Genomic DNA, 21879 nt, shown 5'->3' on the forward strand with positions numbered 1-21879 from the left:
CTTCACAGAAATAAAGGAGGTAATAACAGGATACTATGAACAACTTTACGCTAATAAATACAACAATTTAGATGAAATGGACGGGTTCCTGGAAAGACATGAACAACCAACTTTGACTCAAGAAGAAACAGATGACCTCAACAAACCAATCACAAGTAAAGAAATTGAATTAGTCATTCAAAAGCTTCCTAAAAAGAAAAGTCCAGGACCAGATGGCTTCACATGTGAATTCTACCAATTCCAGAAAGAATTAGTACCAACTCTCCTCAAACTCTTCAAAAAAATCGAAGTAGAGGGAAAACTACCTAATTCATTCTATGAAGCCAACATCACCCTCATACCAAAACCAGGCAAAGATATTACAAAAAAATAAAACTACAGACCAATCTCTCTAATGAATATAGATGCAAAAATCCTCAATAAAATTCTAGCAAATCGTATCCAACAACACATTAAAAGAATTATACATCATGACCAAGTAGGATTCATCTCAGGTATGCAAGGATGGTTCAACATAAGAAAATCAATTAATGTAATACACCATATCAACAAATCAAAGCAGAAAAATCACATGATCATCTCAATTGATGCAGAGAAGGCATTTGACAAGATTCAACATCCTTTCCTGTTGAAAACACTTCAAAAGATAGGAATACAAGGGAACTTCCTTAAAATGATAGAGGGAATATATGAAAAACCCACAGCTCATATCATCCTCAGTGGGGAAAAATTGAAAACTTTCCCCCTAAGATCAGGAACAAGACAAGGATGTCCACTATCACCACTATTATTCAACATTGTGTTGGAGGTTCTAGCCAGAGCAATTAGACAAGTAAAAGAAATACAAGGCATCAAAATTGGAAAGGAAGAAGTAAAACTATCACTGTTTGCAGACGATATGATACTATACGTCGAAAACCCGGAAAAATCCACAACAAAACTACTAGAGCTAATAAATGAGTACAGCAAAGTAGCAGGTTACAAGATCAACATTCAACAATCTGTAGCATTTCTATACACTAATAATGAACAAGCTGAGGGGGAAATCAAGAAATGAATCCCATTTACAATTGCAACTAAAAGAATAAAATACCTAGGAATAAATTTAACTAAAGAGACAAAAAACCTATATAAAGAAAACTACAAAAAACTGTTAAAAGAAATCACAGAAGACCTAAATAGATGGAAGGGCATACCGTGTTCATGGATTGGAAGACTAAATATAGTTAGGATGCCAATCCTACCTAAATTGATTTACAGATTCAATGCAATACCAATCAAAATCCCAACAACTTATTTTTCAGAAATAGAAAAACCAATAAGCAAATTTATCTGGAAGGGCAGGGTGCCCCGAATTGCTAAAAACATCTTGTGGGAAAAAAACGAAGCTGGAGGTCTCGCGCTGCCTGACTTTAAGGCATATTATGAAGCCACAGTGGTCAAAACAGCATGGTATTGGCATAAAGGTAGATATATCGACCAATGGAATCGAATAGAGTGCTCAGATATAGACCCTCTCATCTATGGACATTTGACCTTTGATAAGGCAGTCAAGCCAACTCACCTGGGACAGAGAAGTCTCTTCAATAAATGGTGCCTAGAGAACTGGATATCCATATGCAAAAGAATGAAAGAAGACCCATCTCTCACACCCTATACAAAAGTTAACTCAAAATGGATCAAAGATCTAAACATTAGGTCTAAGACCATAAAACAGTTAGAGGAAAATGTTGGGATATATCTTATGAATCTTACAACTGGAGGTGGTTTTATGGACCTTAAACCTAAAGCAAGAACACTGAAGAAGGAAATAAATAAATGGGAGCTCCTCAAAATTAAACACTTTTGTGCATCAAAGAACTTCATCAAGAAAGTAGAAAGACAGCCTACACAATGGGAGACAATATTTGGAAATGACATATCAGATAAAGGTCTAGTATCCAGAATTTATAAAGAGATTGTTCAACTCAACAACAAAAAGACAGCCAACCCAACTACAAAATGGGGAAAAGACTTGAACAGACACCTATCAGAAGAGGAAATACAAATGGCCAAAAGGCACATGAAGAGATGCTCAATGTCCCTGGCCATTAGAGAAATGCAAATCAAAACCACAATGAGATATCATCTCACACCCACCAGAATGGCCATTATCAACAGAACAGAAAATGACAAGTGCTGGAGAGGATGTGGAGAAAGAGGCACAATTATCCACTGTTGGTGGGAATGTCAAATGGTGCAACCACTGTGGAAGGCAGTTTGGCGGTTCCTCAAAAAGCTGAATATAGAATTGCCATACGACCCAGCAATACCATTGCTGGGAATCTACTCAAAGGAATTAAGGGCAAAGACACAAACGGACATTTGCACACCAATGTTTATAGCAGCATTATTTACAATTGCAAAGAGATGGAAACAGCCAAAATCTCCATCAACAGAAGAGTGGCTGAACAAACTGTGGTATATACATACGATGGAATATTATGCAGCTTTAAGACAGGATAAACTTATGAAGCATGTAATAACATGGATGGACCTAGAAAACATTATGCTGAGTGAGTCTAGCCAAAAACTAAAGGACAAATACTGTATGGTCCCACTGATGTGAACGGACATTTGAGAATAAATTTGGAATATGTCATTGGTAACAGAGTCCAGCAGGAGGTAGAAACAGGGTAAGACAATGGGTAATTGGAGCTGAAGGGATACAGACTGTGCAACAGGACTAGATACAAAAACTCAAAAATGGACAGCACAATAATACCTAATTGTAAAGTAATCATGTTAAAACACTGAATGAAGCTGCATCTGAGCTATAGGTTTTTGTTTTGTTTTGTTTTGTTTTTACTATTATTACTTTTATTTTTTTCTCTATATTAACATTCTATATCTTTTACGGTTGTGTTGCTAGTTCTTCTAAACCGATGCAAATGTACTAAGAAACGATGATCATGCATCTATGTGATGATGTTAAGAATTACTGATTGCATATGTAGAATGGTATGATTTCTAAATGTTGGGTTAATTTCTTTTTTTCCGTTAATTAAAAAAATAAATAAAAGAGAAGGGGTAATTGGAGCTGAAGGGATACAGACTGTGCAACAGGACTGGATATAAAAACTCAGAAATGGACAGCACAATACTACCTAATTGTAATGCAATTATGTTAAAACATTGAATGAAGCTGCATGTGAGGTATAGGTTTTTTTTTCTCTGTATTATCGTTTTAATTCTTATTCTGTTGTCTTTTTATTTCTTTTTCTAAATCGATGCAAATGTACTAAGAAATGATGAATATGCAACTATGTGATGATATTAAGAATTACTGATTGTACATGTAGAATGGAATGATTTCTAAATGTTTTGTTAATTTTTTTTAATTAATAAAAAAAAAGATCTAGGGAGGTTGCTATTATCTCCACAAGTGTAAATTGTCAGAAATAGCTTTGAGTATTAGAACATTATTATAGACATATAGGAGAGAATGATGGAACATTAGGACGATATCCTTCTCCATTTTCCTCTGTTGAATAGATTTATAGATCTTAACATCCTTCTAGGTAGCTGGTAATACAAAAGGAGAGATTCTAGTTTAGCATCTTACCCAGAGGCCATGATAACATCTCCAGTAAAATAGTTTCATTTCTGCCTTCCTGTAAATTGCTTGTCTTTCAGGCTTGGTAGAGACCCAGAAAACTTTCATGGAATTAGATTTGGCTGAGAAGAAACATTCACTTTTGCTAGCATCATAATTGAAATAGCAGTTCACATTTTTATAACCTTATATGTGCTAATTTATAAGCTATTTATCATGTTTTATTTAAGTCCTTACAAACAGAATATTGAATTTAAACCCTGAAAAAAATAATATTTTATCTTATTGAGATGAGAGTATTAAGGAAAAGAGAATTTAAGAGATTTGCTTAAGGTCACAAAACTTCTCCTAGATAAAGTTTGGGCCTCAATTTGTATCTTGTAACTCCACAGTCTTTGTTATTTGCACTATTCCACTCTGTGTCCTAACTACAACTTACTTTATTTACATTTGTTTTAAAAATTTCAACATATTGTAAACATTAACATCAATTGTTTTGTGATCTATTCTAGGAAAGAGAGTAAAAGTCCATTTACAATGACTGTATTATTTGCCTTAAATATTTTCACAGTATTCTCTTCTTCCGAGATTCTGTGGGTATGTCTAATGGCATATTTCCCCTTTAAAAAATACTAAGAATTAATGCTTCTACTTGCCAGTAATAGAAATTTAATGTTACAGGATCTGTTTGTATAAAATTCTATGTGTACTGAACCTGTAGCTATTAAAAAATATCTATCTATCTATAGATATGTATATGTCTCTCTCTCTCTCTCTCTCTCTCTCTCTCTATCTATCTATATCTATACTTATTTATCTGTACAGATGTTGTAAGACTTATTGAAAGGGGTATGTTAAAGTCTCCTACACAAATTGATATACAAAGTCAATATAATACTGATCAAAATTCCAACAGCATACTTTGCAGAAAAAGAAGAGATAATTATCAAATTTACTTGGAATAGGAAAGAGCCTCAAATAGACAAAAAAATGGAAAAAGAACTGTGAGGACTCACACTTCCCAGTTTTAAAACATAATATAAAGCCACCATAGTCAATAGAGCATGGCAAAAGAATAAGGATAGAAATATTGGTCAGTGGAATTGAATTATGACATCAGAAATAGACCTTTACATCTATGGTCAATTATTTTTTGACAAGCCTCCCAAGGCCACTCAACAACAACAGAACTGTCTCTTAAACAAATGGTGCTGGGAGAATTGGATATCCATATTCAAAAGAATGAAAGAGGACTCCTATCTCAATCCATACACAAAAAATAATTCAAAAAGGACAAGAGACATAAAAATAAGAGCCAGTACTATAAGCCTCCTAGAAGAAAATATTTGGAAGAATCTCCCAAGATACAGTGACAGGAGATATTTTCTAAGACCCTTTACACAAAGCACAAGTAACAAAATAAACAGATAAATATGATCTCCTCATAACTGAATACTTCTGAATGTCAAAGGACTCTGTTGAAACAGCGAAAAAGTAGCAAACAGAATTTGAGAAAATATTTGTAAATACATAACTGAGAGGGGTTTGATATCAAGAAAATTTAAGGAAATCCTACAGCTTGACAATAAATAAACGACCTGATTAATACTGATGGGGTTTGATATCAAGAAAATTTAAGGAAATCCTACAGCTCAACAATAAATAGATAAATAACCTAATTAATAATGAACAAAAGATATGAACAGATTTTTTTCCAAGGAGGGAATACAAATGTTCAAAAGACATCTTCATAAGCTATTAGGGAAATGCAAATCAAAACCACAAAGAAGTATTTTTTCACATCCTCTAGAATGCCCACTACTAAACAGGAAAATGCAAAATATTGAAGAGGATGTGGAGAAACAGGGATACATTCACTACTGGTGCAAATGTAAAACAGTACAGACTCTGTGGAGGATGGTTTGGCAGTTCCCCAAAAAGCTTGGTAGAGAGTTGCCTAATGATCTAGCAGCCCTGCATTCAGTATGTACCCAGAAGACCTGAAAGTAGGGATACAAACAAACACTTGCACATCAATCTCCATAGGGGCATTGTTCACAATTGCCAAAGGAACAGAAATAACTCAAGCGTCCAAGAAGAGATTAATGGATAAACAAATGTGGTATATACCTACTGTTCTAGTTTGAAAGCTGCCAGAATGCAGTATAGAATTGGAATGGCTTTTAAAAAGGAAATTTATTAAGTTGCAAGTTTACAGTTCAAAGGCCATGCAAATGTCCAGATTAAGGCACCAACAAGAGGTTACCTTTACTCAAGAAAAGCTGATGTTGTTTGGAACAGTTCTGTCATTTGAGAAGTCATGTGACTGACATCTGCTGATGTCTCTGGATTCTGGACACCTCTCTCACATGGGAAGGCACATGGCAATGTCTGCTAGTTTTCTCTCCTCATTTCATAAGGCTTCCCTGGGAGCACCTTTCTTCACAGCGCCAAAGATCTCTGGCCATGTGGGCTGTTTCAGCTCTGTTGGTTCTGTTGTTTCTGGTGGCTCTTTCCAAAATGTTCTCTCTTTTAAAGTATTCTAGTAAACTAATCAAGACCCACCTGGAATAGGTGGGGTCACATCCCATCTAATCAAAAGCCACACCCACAATTAGGTATGTCACATCTCCATGGAGATAATTTGGTCAAAAGTTCTGCTGAATCATGATTAAAAGAAATGGCTGTTCCCACAAGACTGGATTAGGATTAAAGTATGGCTTTTCTGGAGTATATAATATTTTCAAACAGGCACACCTATGATGGAATATTATTCAGCAGTAAGAAAGAAATAAGTCCAGACACATGCAATAACATGGATGAACCTTGAAGACATTATCCTGAATGAAATGTCAGATAAAAAGGACATATTACAAAATTTAATAGGAACCAAGTATAGTAAGTAAACTCATAGTAATAAAATCTAGACTATAGGTTAGAAGATAGAATGAGAGTTAGAATGGGGAATGGTTGCTTAATAAGTACAGAATTTTTAACTAGGTTGAACTTAAGTGTTTGGAAATTGGACATGCATGATAGAAGAAGAAAATTGTGAGTATAATAATAGCACTAAATTTATGTGAATGTGGTTGAAAGGAGTAGTTTAGAGTGATGTATGGCATCAGAAGGAAAGCTAGACATTAAAATATGGAATTGTATAACACAGTGAACATTGTCATTGAAATAACTATGATTATCAGTACAAACATAAATTAGATCTTTCATAAACCAGAATATATGACACTTGTAGACAGAGTTAATAACCAAGTGGTATATGAGTGAAAAAAAGTTCCTATAGCAAACTATGGACAAAAGTTAACAGTAATATTTTAATGTTCTTTCATCATTAGTAACAAATTTACTTTTATATTTCAATTTTTAATTTCCCTCTCTGGAGCAATGAAAACTTCTAAAATTGATTGTGTTGATGAATGCACAACTATGTGATGATACTGGGAGCCACAGATTGTATATTTCAGATTGATTATATAGTGTCAATTTATCTCAATAAAATTCAATAAAAAATAAAACAATAAAAAACTAAGGGACATACTCTAAACATAAGGACAAAGAAAGCTTGAAACAAAAGGATGATACATATCATGAATATACTAACTTAAGAAGAGCTTGTGTGGCTATATTAATTTCAGACAAAACAGACTTTATATGAAGAAGTATTATTGGAATAATACAATGATAAAACTGTCACTTTAACAGGAAGATACAACAGTACTAAGTTTAGTACTAATAACATAAGTTCGAATATGCAGAGTAAACAGTGACAGAAGTAAAAGGAGAAATAGATAAGCTGACAATTACACTAAGAAATTTTAACAGAAGTTTCTCAATATCTGATAGAATGATAAAACAAAAAATTCAGTACAGATTTAGATTTAAAAGCATGATTAATCAATTTGATCAAATTGAGTTATCTGGAGCTCTGTATCCAATGATAGCAGAAAACAAATCATTTGAGTGCACATCAAAAATTTACTAAACTATATCATATGCCTGCTGTGCTAGTTCGAAAGGATGTATGTCCCCCAGAAAAAGCCATGTTTTAATTCAAATCCCATTTCATCATTTCAGAAAGGCAGAATAATCCCTATTCAATTCTGTATGTTTGAAACCATAATCAGATCATCTCCCTGGAGGTGTGATTTAATCAAGAGTGGTTATTAAGATGGATTAGGTGATGACATATCCATTTGGGTGGGTCTTGATAAGTTTCTGGAGTTCTGTAACAGGAAACATTTTGGAGAATGAGAGATTCAGAGAGAGCAGAGCAGAACAACATAGCCACAAGAAGCAGAGTTCACCAGCCAGTGACCTTTGGAGATGAAGAAGGAAAATGCCTCCTGGGGAACTTCATGAAACAGGAAGCCAGGAGAAGAAGCTAGCAGATGATGCCATGTTCACCATGTGCCCTTCCAGATGAGAGAGGAAACCCTGTGTTCACCATGTGCCTTTCCAGATGATAGAGAAACTCTGACTGTATTTGCCATGTGCCCTTCCACTTGAGAGAGAATCCCTGAACTTCATCAGCCTTCTCGAACCAAGTTATCTATCCCTGGGTGGATGCCTTTGATTGGACACTTCTATAAACTTGTTTTAATAGGGACATTTTCTCGGCCTTAGAACTGTAAACTAGTAACTTATTTAATTCCCCCTTTTAAAAGCCATTCTGTTTCTGGTATATTGCATTCCAGCAGCTAGCAAACTAGAACATCTGCCTATAAAGCAAGTACCAAAAAATTTTAGATTAAAATCAGATTGAGTATGTTACCTTAAAAATTTTAGATTGAAATCAGATTGAGTATGTTACCTTACCCTGTGGAATTCAACTAGGAATCCAAATAGAAAGATAACCAGATTCTCAAGTATCTGGCAATCAAGCAATATACTTCTAAACAACCTACTGGTCAAAGATAAAATTATAATGGATATTATAATGTACTGTTACATAAATTTTGAAAATATGATATGTCAAAACTCATGGGATGCAGCTAATGCAAGGTTCAGAGGGAAAATTATACCTTCAAATGCATATTTTAGAAAACAAGAAATGCTGGAAAGTCAATGGTCAGTGATCTAACATTCAATTTCAAAGACTCGAGAAAAAGATGACCAAATTAAATCCCAACAATGTATAAGGAAAGATATAATAAAGAGAAGAGCAGAAATCAATAACTAGAAAATAAATATGCAAATAAGAGAAAATTTATAACCCACCAAATTATATTTCTGAAAACATTAATACAATTATTTAACCCCTCACAAGACTGATAAAAGAGAGGAAGAGAGTGAAAATGAGACAGATGTAAGGAGGGAGAGAACACTAATTAACAATATCAGGAATGAAAACAAAAGGACTCGTGAACAACTTTAGGGCCAATAAATTTGAAAACTTGCATGAAATGGACACTTGCTTGAAAAATGTTACTCAGCAAAACTGTCACAATAATAAAATCTGAATTATCCTACATTTATTAAAGAAAGTACATCTGTAATTAAAAATCTTTCCAAAGCACATCTCTAAGCACAGATAGCTTCACAGGTCAATTTTCCTAATCATTAAAAGAGAAGTAATTTCATTCTTCACAAATTATCTAAAGAGATGACACAGCTATCACTGTGTTTTATGAGGATACCATAAGAAACAAATTAAGAGATTGTTACAGAAATGCAAAGGAGTTTAGCATATGAGAATCAATCAATGAAATGCAGTACACAAAAAGAATAAGAAGAAAAAAACATAGGAATATCTCAATAAAGGGAGCTAAAACTGATAAATATCACCTGTTTTCAAATTAAGCATTAGGGAGTTTCCTTAATCTGATAAAGGGGATCTAAAAATGACTTCAGGGTTAAATTTTGAATAAATTCCTTTTGAGGTCAAACGTTATACATTATCTTATTACCTATTCTACTCTAATCATAGTAGAGGTCCTAGAAAATAAACTAAGGCAAAAAAAAACCAACCAAACAAGCTATACTCTATATTGTTCTAGAAATCCTAGAAAGTAAATAAAGCAAAAGCAAAAGAAAAAATAGAAGGTATAATGGAAAGGAAGAAAGAAAACTGAATTAGATTAGGTTATAGGATTCTATATGATGGAAATCCAAAAGAATCTTCAAACTATTACAATTTATTGTAAAGATGTCTATTCTTCCCAAATTAATCTATAAATTCAATGTAATCTCAATCAAAATCTCATCAAATTTTTTTCATGGAAAAATTTTAGCTGATTCTAAAATGTATCTGGATATTCAAAGAGCCAAAATGATTATGAAAGAGTGGAATAAAGTAGGAGGCCTTACACTATTTGACTTCAAGTCTGCCTATCAAAAATTACAGTAATGAAGACAGTATGCCATGATGATAAGGACAGACATTGATCTCAATGGAACAGAATAGAGTCCAGAATTTATCACACTTGTGAGGTCAGTTCATTTTTGCCCAAGGTGTACACCAAAACAATTCAATGATGAATGAAAATTCATGTTAATAAACAATGCTGTAATACACTGGCTATTTATGTGGTAAAAATAAATCATAACCTATACCTCCCAGAGTATGTAAGATGAGTTGGAGACTGACCATAAACTTAAATGTAAAAGCAAATACTATAAAGGTTCTAGCAGAAAAAAAAATAGAATATGTTCATGACCTTGAGGCAGTCAAAGGTTCTTGCACAGGACACAAAAGGCTTAAACGTAAAAGCAATGCAAATATGAAGGGCTTTTAAAAGTATGAACCATTAAGAGAGTCTTCATGGATGTGCACAAACTCACTGGTTTACACCTAAGATTTCTGGACTTTACTGTATACAAATGTGTCAGTTTGAAAGTATTTCTATGCATCCAAGAAAAAACATGTTTTAATCCTAATCCAATCTTGTGGGAGCAGATCAAGACTGGAATGTTTGATTAGATTATCTCATAGTGGTGTGGTGTGCCCAACTGTAGGTATTAAATTCTCATGGAGATGTTACTCTGCCAATTCCAGGTGGATCTTGGTTAGTTTATTGGAATCTTTTAAAAGAAGAAACATTCTGGAGAATCAGAAGCAATAGAAATGACAGAGCCTAGAGAAACTATAGAACCCTGAGAGCCAACAGAACCTTCAGAGTAGAGCTGATACAGATACCAACACTTGGAGAATGGAGAAACAGATGTTTGGAGATGCTTGGAACCCAGTAGACTTCATCTGGAGCTTACTTAACATGGAGAGAGACAAGGGAAGCCAAGAGATGAAGGCCAACCCCAGAAAAGAAAAGTGAGGAAACCCCCAGAAACAGAGGCTGAAGTCAATGGAGCCCAGGAATTAGGGTCCAGCAGATGCCAGACATATGACTACCTAGCTGAGAGAGGTGTTCCTGAACACCCATCTTTCTTGAGTGAAGATAACCTTCCTTTCACTTTCTTAGTACTGTAAACTTACAACTTGCTAAATTCCCCTTTATAAAAGGCATTCCAATTCCAGTATATTGCATTCTGGCAGCTTGCAAACTAACACAACAAGTAAAACTTCAGCTTAAATAAAAATGTAAGAGGGGAAGAAAATGAAAGTATAAAGAATAATTCATTTCTCCCTTCAAATATGACACTATTGGTTTCATATATTTGGGGGATATGCTGCTAGGTACATATATACTTATAATTATTTTGTCTCCATGCTGAATTGCCCTCTTTGTCAGTATGAATATCTTTGTCCCTTGTAACTGTTTTTGCCTTAAAGTTTATTACATCTGTGATTAGTATATAGCTACCCCAGTTCTCTTTTGGTTACCAGTTGCCTGATGCATTTTTTCCATTCTCGTCTCACTTTTAACCTACTTGAAGGTTTTCCCTTGCAGACAGCATATAGTTTGGGTATGCTTTTTTATCTAGTCTGCTACTTTCTACCTTTTGACTGGAGAATTTAACATGTTCACATTTAAAGTCACTACTGTTAAACGCAGGATTTTCTTGTTCCATTTTGCTATTTAACCTCTGTAAATCTAAGGATATCTTTTGGTCCTCAAAGCTTCCATTAATTCCTACACTTATATTTATTTGATTTTTTTTTGTGCCATACCATACTGAGTGATTTTTCTTTTCTGTCCAGTCTATTTTAAATATATTTTTTGTTATGGGTATCATGAAGTTAAGATTTAACATAGTAAGTAAAAAACAAACATATCTGGTTTGATACCAAGTTGACCTCAATAACATATTCACTTTTTCTTTACCTGTTCCTCTACCTATTTAGGCATTTGTTATCACTTATATCTTCATACACTGCATGTCCATATGCAAAGATTTACCATTCCTTTTTATTCATTTGCATTTTAGCACCTGTTGGAAGTGGATTTACATACAAAACAATACACTACAGTAACATCAGCATTTATAATTGACTAAACAGCAACCTTTACTGAGGGGTCTTTATGCTATTTTGAACCACTATCTAGCATTCTCTCCTTTCAGTGAGAAGAACTTCCTTTAAGCACAGATTGTTGGGTAGATCTACTGGGGATGAACTCCCTCAGCTTTAATTTATATTGAAATGTATCAATTTCTCCCTCATTTTTGAAAGTCACCAGTTATCAAATTATTGGTTGGCAGTTGCTGTCTGTCAGAACTTTAAGTATTTCAACCCACTGCCTTCTTGCCTCTATAGTTTGCGATGGCAGATGAACACTCAATCTAACCAGAACACCACTGTACATGACATACTGCATTTCTCTCACAGATTTTAGAATTCTCGTCTTGTAAATCAATATAAGACCAGATGTATTCTTCTTTATATTTATCATGTTTGGTGTTCCCTGGGTTTCTTTTCTTTTTTTTTTTTAACATTTGTTTCTCTTAATATACAATTTACAAATAAGTTATAAGTTGTACAGTGGTATTTCAAATAAAGTATACACTTTCATTCCATTCATGTAAAGCTGAATAACAGTAGGAATAAAGTGATATTTTATAGATATGCAAATTTCCTTATTTTGTTCCTATCATTTCTGAGTCACACAAATGAAATTAGAAATAAATATGAACCTTTGAAGAAGGTAAACTGAGAGAAATTACCTCAATGGACCAAAATCTAAATTAATCCCATTAACTGAGGGCTCTTTTACAAGACTCTAACACCAGCTTGATAAACTAATTTCACCAATAGGCATTATTATATATTTATAATATTTTTTTCCTACATTTATTAACCCCACATTGGCAGAGGATTTCTTTCTCAGGCATACTTCCAGCTTGATAACCATAATCCCATGTTAGTTCTGTTCTTGCTTTTACATGTGTTAAGGAAGCGGCCCACATTGCCTTCTCTTGTGGCATCCAGTAAAAATACATTCCCATTATGTAACTTCTTCAGAGAAGCAGGTGAATGATTCTTGGTTTCAATTGGCAACTCTTCACCACTGAAGACCTGCTGGTTTTGACATGATAGAACTTTTTCCTCTTGCGGCTTTCGTACTTGAACCTTAAATTCTTTTCGACCACTCAGATTATCCAATGTGGATGGCTGCTTACCCCTGTTCTCTGTTTGAGTTTCTCCTCTGCATTTTGTTATATCTACCACATTTGATTCGATCAGCAGATGGTTGCCAGCATTTTCAACGTGGTCTGACTTAAAGTTCTTTTGTGCTTCCTTGGCTTTAGAGTTCAGATGTACTACAAGTGGTTCAAATCTATCATCTTCTGAGGTGACATACTTCAAGGAAGGAAACCCCATCTTTTCCCCACTGTGTTGAAAAACAGCTGTCTTAGTTTGAGGACTTCTAATGACTGAATGATGTTGAATTCTTGAAATACTGTCACACTTCATTTTCATAATTGGCTCTTTTAGATCATTATTGAATTTAGGTAGACATATCTCAGCCTCAGCACTTCCAGGCTGTGTTTCCAATTCTAATGGGATAATTTCAACTTCACAGTCTGAACACGTTACATCGATTTTCCTCTTTTTTGAAAATATATTTTTCATAGTATTCTCCTCTTTCCCATTTTCATCAGCAGCATCAAGTTTTCCAGTGCTAGCTCTACTTAGTAATCTTCCTGAATATATGCAAACAAATGTCCCTCTGTCAATGTCATCTAGGCAGCGTACCCCCCATCCCTTCTTCTCAGTTTTGAACACCTGTAGCCTCACTTGAGGACCATGCTGGACAACTCGGTTCTGACACATTTGTCGATTACACTTGCACAACAGATTGCACTCATAAACGCCAGTAGGTATTTGTCTCTGGAGTCTTTTATATTTATATCCAGTGGTTATATTATTACTTGACAAGGTACAAATCTCAGCATTCCTTGCTCTCAGTTGAAGACATGCACACTTTGTTATGTCTATGCAGCCCTCAGAACAGTCACATGAATCAGTAAACATGATGGAAAAGTTGTCTAGATAATATGCTCGTGGCCATATAGTCCTTCTGTACTTAAAGTGTGGAAGCTTTCTATTATCAATTTCATTACAGAAAGAAATGGGCACTGATTCCACTCCATTGCTAATATCCATATCAGAAACAATTTCTTCTTACTTTGGGTAATTCCGAGTCAACTGAACGTAGGTATTGAAAGAAAAATTATCTGTGAATAAAAAGTTACACTCTGTCTCAAGCAGGTAACGAAAAACTTCCTCCATGTTTCCCAGACTCCTTCCACAAGGGGCTTTATAACTCACGTGGAGTGCTGAAGAACGAGAGTTTGTCTTTGCATGTCACCTCTGGAACTGGCATTTGATGGGCAGCTGCAGAGGGTTCTCCCCCTTGGAGGTTAGTGGAACTTTCATCAGACAAGCACCAGAGCACTCATGCCTTTGGTAGGATATATTTGAAGGTGGTTCTTTTTCTCTAAAATCTGTAACTTGCTTTTCCAAAGGGAGAACTTCCTTATTTTCTGTAGATCTGCCATACTGGAGACCCGGGTTCAATTTCCAGTGCAGAAATGTACAATCTTCTGGAGAGGAGTCATCATATGATGTAGAGGGCAATGCATTTGATTTGCTTTCCTGCTCATTCTGGGTCACAGGTCTACTATCCTTTATCAATGTTGACTTGTTACCAATGATTGCTTCATTCACCAGAATCATTGCTTGGATGTATTCTTTGTTTGTGGCAGACCCATCTTTGATCTTTTGTTTCAGGGACTGTAGCACATTTTGCACTTGTTCAAATATGATATCTACTTTCCCATCATCTTCCAGCTCCATCCAGAACGTTTTTGCATCACCATGTTCAAAGTCATAAAAATACCATTTTTTCTCCCATTTTTTGGTGTTGTTTATAAATGTAAAGTTCTTCAAAATCATCAAAGGACTGAACCGCATGAATCACTTTGACTGGAGAATGTAACTAGAATCCAACTGTAGTCTCTATAGAAGTTGAAGTCCTCAAACAAAATACATCATTATACAATCCTAAACTCAGTATTTTCTGATACTTGAATTTTCAAATGGAAACTGTGGTTGAAGAAATTTTCAGAAATGACCAACAGTTCATGCATCTTCTTCAAGTGAATATTCATTGCTGCATCAGATCACTGACATCTTTTTAAAGTAAAAAACAACTCCAACTTTTGGTCCACAAATGCATGCAACATTCTGCGAAATGGGTCTGTGACTTAACCTTCAAGTTCTGCTTCTGGCTTTCTAACTGCGGTGCACTTCCCGCAGCCTCACGTTCCTGGGTGCTTAGGAATCTCCTTTCGTTAGGGCTGGGAAGAGGGATGAGAATTCGGGGCGCCCGCAGCCCTTCTCCAGCCTGGCACGGCACGCTGCTGCCGAGAAGGCAGCCAGACCGGGTACAGCCACCACTCATACGGCACAGGGCTCGCGTCGTCCCCAGGTGACCGGAGCCTTGGTCCCGGGGAGCCGTCGAGGGACCGGCTGCACCGGCTCCACTGCCTGCCCCACGCCGCCCGACGTTCCGAGGGCGAGGCCGGGTTCCCCCGGGGGTCGGGATCCTTCCTCACTCCACGCCAACGGACACCCCACGGCCCGAGACTCAACCTGGGCAGTAAGCTCCTCACCATTTACAAGTCCTCACCTCGGCTGACGGAGGGGGAAGCACGCAACCCCTACACCCAGGTCAGTTGAGCGCGCCCCCTCAGTGAGAGGAACCGTAGGCCAAAGCTCCCCCGGCCGCAACCTCTCGGCCCGGAGCCTACTGGCTGCACACTTCGCCGCGTCCCCGCCTCTGAGGCCCCGCGCGCAGCGCTCACCTGTTCCCTGGGTTTCTTGAATGTGCAATTTTATGTCTTTTGATAAGCTTAGGCAGTTCTCTGCCATCATTTATTTGACTGTTCCTTCTGCTTCTTTTTCTAGTCTCCTTCTGGGAATCCCATAATATATATTTTGGTACCCTTGATGATGTCCCTGAGGTTTTCTAAGCTATTTTCACTTTTTACATTTTATTCTTTCTTCTCCTCAGCCTGAAACATTTCATGTATCTTCTCTTTGAGCTCAGTGATTCTTTCTTCTGCCACTTCCAGTGTGCTACTGAAACCCTCTTCATAATTTTTCATTTCAGCTATTGTGGCCTTCAACCCCAGTACTTTTGTTTAGGTTCTCTTTAAAATTTCTATATCTTTACTAAGATTCTCATATCACTCATTCATTTTTTCCTGATAAACTTTAGCACATTCTCTGTATTTCCTTGAATATTTTTATGACCATGTTTTACAAGAATTGTTTGGCATATCCACATGATGGTTTTATTCACTGATGTTTTCCGAATTTTTATACACTTCCTATGGAGGGGCCATCATTTGTTCTGTCTTTGCTTGTCTTGTACTCTTGCTCCACACTTTACACTTTTAATATTTTAAAAATGTTAACACTGGAATTTATTGCCCGAGATGTCTTTTTCTTGATTTTGTAAAAAGCTGCTGATAAGAAAAGAAAATTTCTTGAGCACCATTAATTAACATTGTGAAGGTCCACCCAAGGCATATATAGTGTGCAGCGTCTGCCCTGCCTTTTCTGAGTTTATGTATTTTCCTGGCTTTGCTTTTTAGTTAATTTAGAGTTCCTGCTTAAAGGATATTGATGGCTCCCTGTATTTTCCAGGAGACAGACCTCCTTCTTCCAGGTGTTTAAAGGCAAGACTTTGTCCTAAGGATGTCCACTGATACAGTTTCTTAGAATATTTTCATTAACTCAACCATTTTTCCTAGAGGGTACTTTGGGATAAGGAAGGGGGACATGCCAGAGATGTTTTCCAAGTCAGTATTTCCCAGGGTCAGGGACCCACAGAGGGAAGCAAGACTGGTTCAAAAGTGCCCTGGGGAGTGCATCAGGAATAGCACCATGAGCCTCCTGAAGATTTCACCAAATATGAGCTTTCTCAACCTGCGCAACAAGTGTACAAATGTAGCCCGTCAGCTTTTCCTCAACAGCCCTGAGGAAGCACTGCATCTTTAAGTTTCCACCCCTGCCACATTTTTATGTGATGGATTGGAAGGATGGCTATCCTCAGAGCAAGATCTCCTGCTACCCAAAGTGGCTAATCAAAAGCCATGATTAGTGAACAACTGTGCCCATTTCAAGTGCCTTTCATTCACAAATGAGGAAGCCTGGGACTGAATTCTCAGCAGTCTGCCACAAGAGTCAGTATGGGCACTGGTAACCACCACATAAAGATAACAGGTTTTACTATAGTTTACTAATCTCTTCCTCTTGCTCTTGACTGGATGGTGTACAGTTTCCCACAGGCCTCCAGGGTCTCAAAACACTTGTTTTAGACAGTTCTTGCATATTTAATAATTGTTTTGGTGGAAGGACTGAATTCTGGAACTCACTACTCAACACTCTTGCTACAATCTCTCTCTCATTTTTAAAAGACAATCTTACTGGATATAGAATTGTTAGTTGGTAATATTTTGCTTTCAGCACTTTAGCCATTCCTACTGCCTTAGAAGCTCCATAGCTTTCTGTGAGAAAAGAGCACTTAGTCTTATTGAGGCTTCTTTGCACATGGCATGTTGCCCATCTCCTGTGGCTTTCAGAATTCTTTCATTATCTTTGGCATTTGTTTGTTTTATTATCATATGCCTTGCAATGGGTTTGAGTTTATCCTGTGAGAAGTTTGTTGAGCACAGTAGTTGTATGTATGTGTGTATAACTTTTGTTAAACTTGGTAATTTGAAAGCCATTATTTATGTGAATATTCTTTCTGTCCATCTCTCCCTTTCTTCTCCTTTTGGGACTCCTACAAAGTATTTGAATAGTGGCATGCTTGCTAATTTCCCACAGGTCTCTCAGGCTCTCTTCCCTTTCCTTTATTACTTTTTTCTTTCTGTACCTCAGAATGTATAAATTCAATTTTTCCATCTTCATGTTCACAGATTTATTTTCCTGCCAGCTCCACTCTGCTGTTTATCTCCTCCAGGGAATTTTATCTGTTATTGGCTTTTAAGCTTTTGTTTGATTACTTTTCCTGATTTCTATATCTTGACATTTTCCTTATGTTTATCCATCATTTTCTCAATTTCCTTGTCAATATTTTCTTTCAGCTGTTTGGTAATATTTAAATATTTTTATTTTGTGCATGATAGGTCTGGCCCTCCTCTCGATGGTTTCTAATGCTTTAATTTTTTTCCTTTGCTTGAAACATCAGTTCCTATTTTTTAGCATATTTTGTAATCTTTTGTTACAATCTAGAGAGTTTGATAGTTTAATATACTGTTTATGAAATTTAGAAAATTTGTACATTCCTTAAGCCTTTATCCAGTTACTGTTATGACAAAGAAAAAGTCCTCTTTCTATTTTACAGATAGATCTTGTCATGTGCCCTCCTTCAAAGCTTAGCTTTTAAAAATAATTTTACATAAAAGCCTGAAGCACAAGCATAGTGCCTTCTCAGGTCTTTTCTGCACATGTGCCTTCTTCCAAACTTATCTGCACGGCCTAGGGATTTCTGTTCACATCTGAATTTACCCTTACCCTAGGAAACAATGATTCCTTACATAACAGACACTGCAATCTATGTTCCACAACCAGTAAATCTTCACCCCAGCTGCAATTTGACTGCTATTCCAGTTTCCTCTTAGGGACTTCTGTGAGATGCCATCATGCAGTACAGTTCTGAGACTACAATGCTGTGATAAGTGTCTCTGTGTTCAGTCTTTTCAGGTTTTCACTTGACAGACTGACACATACATATTCTCCTATATGCACAGTGGATATGCTACTCCCTCTGGAAATGCAACAAGGGGTCACTACTGTGAGCATTGGAAGACTACTTTCTAGGTTAGCAATGGGCTTGGGGAGGGGTCATGCAAGGCACCCTGAGATTTTACCATTTTGAAGTTGTCTTTCCCTGCTTGAATGCTATTTAGCTTGTAAAAACTGCAAGACTGCAATTTATCAGAAACAGAGTGGCTTTTTAAGAAGGAAATTTATTAAGTTGCAAATTTACAGTTCTAATGCTCTGAAAATATCCAAATTAAGAGAATGATATAAAAATGCTCAAACCAAGGCATCTCGGAAAAGAATCTTGGCTCAAGAAGGCTGATAATGTTCAGGCTTTCTCTCTCACTGGAAAGGCACATGGTGACATCTGCTAGCTTTCTCTCCCTGGGAGTATTTTCTTTATGCATCTCCAAAGGCCTCTGATTGAGTGGGCTCTGTGGGTTCTGAGGTTTTCCAAAGATGGTCCCTCTTAAAGGGCTCCATTAAGCAACCCCACATTGAATGGATGGTGAGACATCTCCATGGAAACCATCTAATCAAAAGTTACCATTCACAGACAGAACTTCCAGGATGAGCCAGGATGCAGCATAATGGGATTGAGAAAGTCTTCTTGACAAAGAGGGGGAAGAGAAAAATGAAACAAAGTTTCAGTGGCTGAGAGATTTTAAATAAAGTTGAGAGATTATATTCTGGAGGTTATTATTATGTAGTATATAGATCTTTTTAGTTTATGGTATAATGGAGTGGCTGGAGGGAAGCATCTGAAACTGTTGAGCTGTATTCCAGTTAGCCTTGATTCTTAAAGATGACTGTACAAAGATCTACATTTACAATGTGATTGTGAAAACCTAGTGTTTGATGCTCCTTTCACCCAGGGTATGGACAGATGAGCAAAAAATGTGGAAATAAATAAATAAATAATAGGGAGTAAGGGGTAAACTAAATGGGGTAGATGGAAACACTAGTAGGTAATGAGAGGGATGGGTTAGGAGTATGGGATGTATGAGCTTTTACTTTCATTTTTTTATTTCTTTTTCTGGAGTGATGCAAATGTTCTAAAAAATGATTGTGGTGATGAATGTACAACTATATGATGATATTGTGATTCACTGATTGTACACCATGAGTAGACTGTATGTGCATGAAGATTTGTCAATAAAAAAAATATATATATATATAAAAGTTACCACCCACAATTTGGTGGGTCCCATCTCTATGGAAACAACAGAAAATATCCAACCCAGCAATATTGAATGAGGATTAAAGGACATGATTTTTCTGGGGAAAATAATTGCTTCAAACTGGCACAAATGTTTTCCCTGATACTGTAACATTTTAAATCTTATCTGGGCTTTAAGAAGGATGGTTCTGCCAGCTGATTTTGGTATAAAACTTTTTTGTGTGGAGTAGAGTCCTAGAACAGCTCACTCCACCACCTTGAAGACCCTCAGATATCTTTTAAGCTTTTACTCAAATTTCAGGATTGCAAATAGGAGAATATGTTTAAATTCTAAGATGACAGAACATATTGATGACAGGGAGTAACTTAAGATATAGACTATAATTTCCTTATAATAATATGAAATTACTTACAGTCTTAAGATATAGACTATAATTTCCTTATAATATGAAATTAATTAGACATGAATTTATAGATTAAAATCATACCTGGGATTAAAAATAATGTCTTGCCACTTACAGGAGAAATGAAATTAACAATACATGCCAGTCTTGAAATACTTTCAGTTTTAATCATCAAACTAATCTATTTCCAAAGTTAGCTACAATATTTGTGAAACTTTTAACAATCTACTTAATGTTAGAAGGGCAAGACTTTGGTGAGTCAAAGGTCATGTCAAAAGTTTTAAAATATTAGGCAAAAGATATAGAATTAATCTGCAAGACCTACTGAGAGTGCCTGGAATTTTGGGGAAATGCTCCAAATAGCCTGGTGTCATAGCCTCAGGTACAGTGCAACACTTATTATACACCATGGTAGAACTCTTTTCTAAGGGGAACCTGGTATTTTGACCCAGAAGGATCTCTCTCTGCAGGAACAATAGTTTCTGTGGGGCCTTAACATAGTTTTAGCTTAGAAACATTCAATATGCTACTTTGGAACTCACAATAATAAGTAGCTGGGACAAGGACATTTGACTCTGAGACATATCTGAAATAGCCAGGCTTCCAGAGATAAATGGATTTTAAGGTTCAAGGGGTCTGGAGGCTGGGATTGAATATAATGATCCCTGATGCCAAATATTCTTGATATTTAAAGAGCCCAGAATAAATTCAATCACCACTTATAAATAATCTATGCATCCCAGGAGTTTTAGCATCCTAAAACTAAATAGAGCAAATTTATTGTATGGTCAAGCAAATACCATAAAATGGGATGAATTGAGCAATATAATTGTATTGGCACATGGTTTTGAAGTTAGAAGGCTGTCTTTATCCTAGGGTCCATTAAAATTCAGCTTGTAAATGCTTCCATGGCTTCTCCTTCTCTGTAAAATTTCCTTTGCTTTTAAGGACTTTAACCATACTGGGTGTTCTAGTTTGCTAGCTGCTGGAATGCAATATACCAGGAACAGAATGGATTTTAAAAAGGGGAATTTAATAAGTTGCTAGTTTACAGTTCTAAGGCTGAGAAAATGCTCCCAATTAAAATGAGTCCATAAAATTGTCCAATCTAAGGCATTCAGGGAAAAAGATACCTTGGTGAACACAGTCACAATTATCTCTCAGCTGGAAGGGCACATGGTGAACATGGTCAGGGTTTCTCTCTCATCTGGAAAGACATGTGACAAGCATGGTATCATCTTCTAGCTTTCCCTCCTGGTTTCCTTTCACAAAGCCCCCCCAGGAGGCATTTTCCTTCTTCATCTCCAAAGGTCACTGGCTAATGGACTCTGCTTCTTGTGGCTATGTCATTTGCTCTGCTCTCTCTGAATTTATTATTCTCCAAAATGTTTCCTCTTTTCATAGGACTTCAGAAACTAATCTAGACCCACCCGAATGGGTGGAGAAATGTTGTCACCTAATCCATCTTAACAACCACTCTTGATTAAATCACGTCTCCTGGGAGATGAGC

The 21879-nt window shown here is 36.3% G+C and overlaps 1 long non-coding RNA gene and 1 pseudogene across 1 annotated transcript in view; both read right to left on the reverse strand.

Moving 5' to 3' along the window:
• Nucleotides 1–21879, reverse strand: part of LOC143653476 (uncharacterized) — a 92296-nt gene that overhangs the window by 51974 nt on the left and 18443 nt on the right. The gene's annotated exons all lie outside the window — the stretch shown is intronic.
• Nucleotides 12699–15353, reverse strand: LOC143652971 (histone-lysine N-methyltransferase SETDB2 pseudogene; annotated as a pseudogene).

Source organism: Tamandua tetradactyla, chromosome 13 (assembly GCF_023851605.1).
Source record: "Tamandua tetradactyla isolate mTamTet1 chromosome 13, mTamTet1.pri, whole genome shotgun sequence".
NCBI classification, from domain to species: domain Eukaryota; kingdom Metazoa; phylum Chordata; class Mammalia; order Pilosa; family Myrmecophagidae; genus Tamandua; species Tamandua tetradactyla.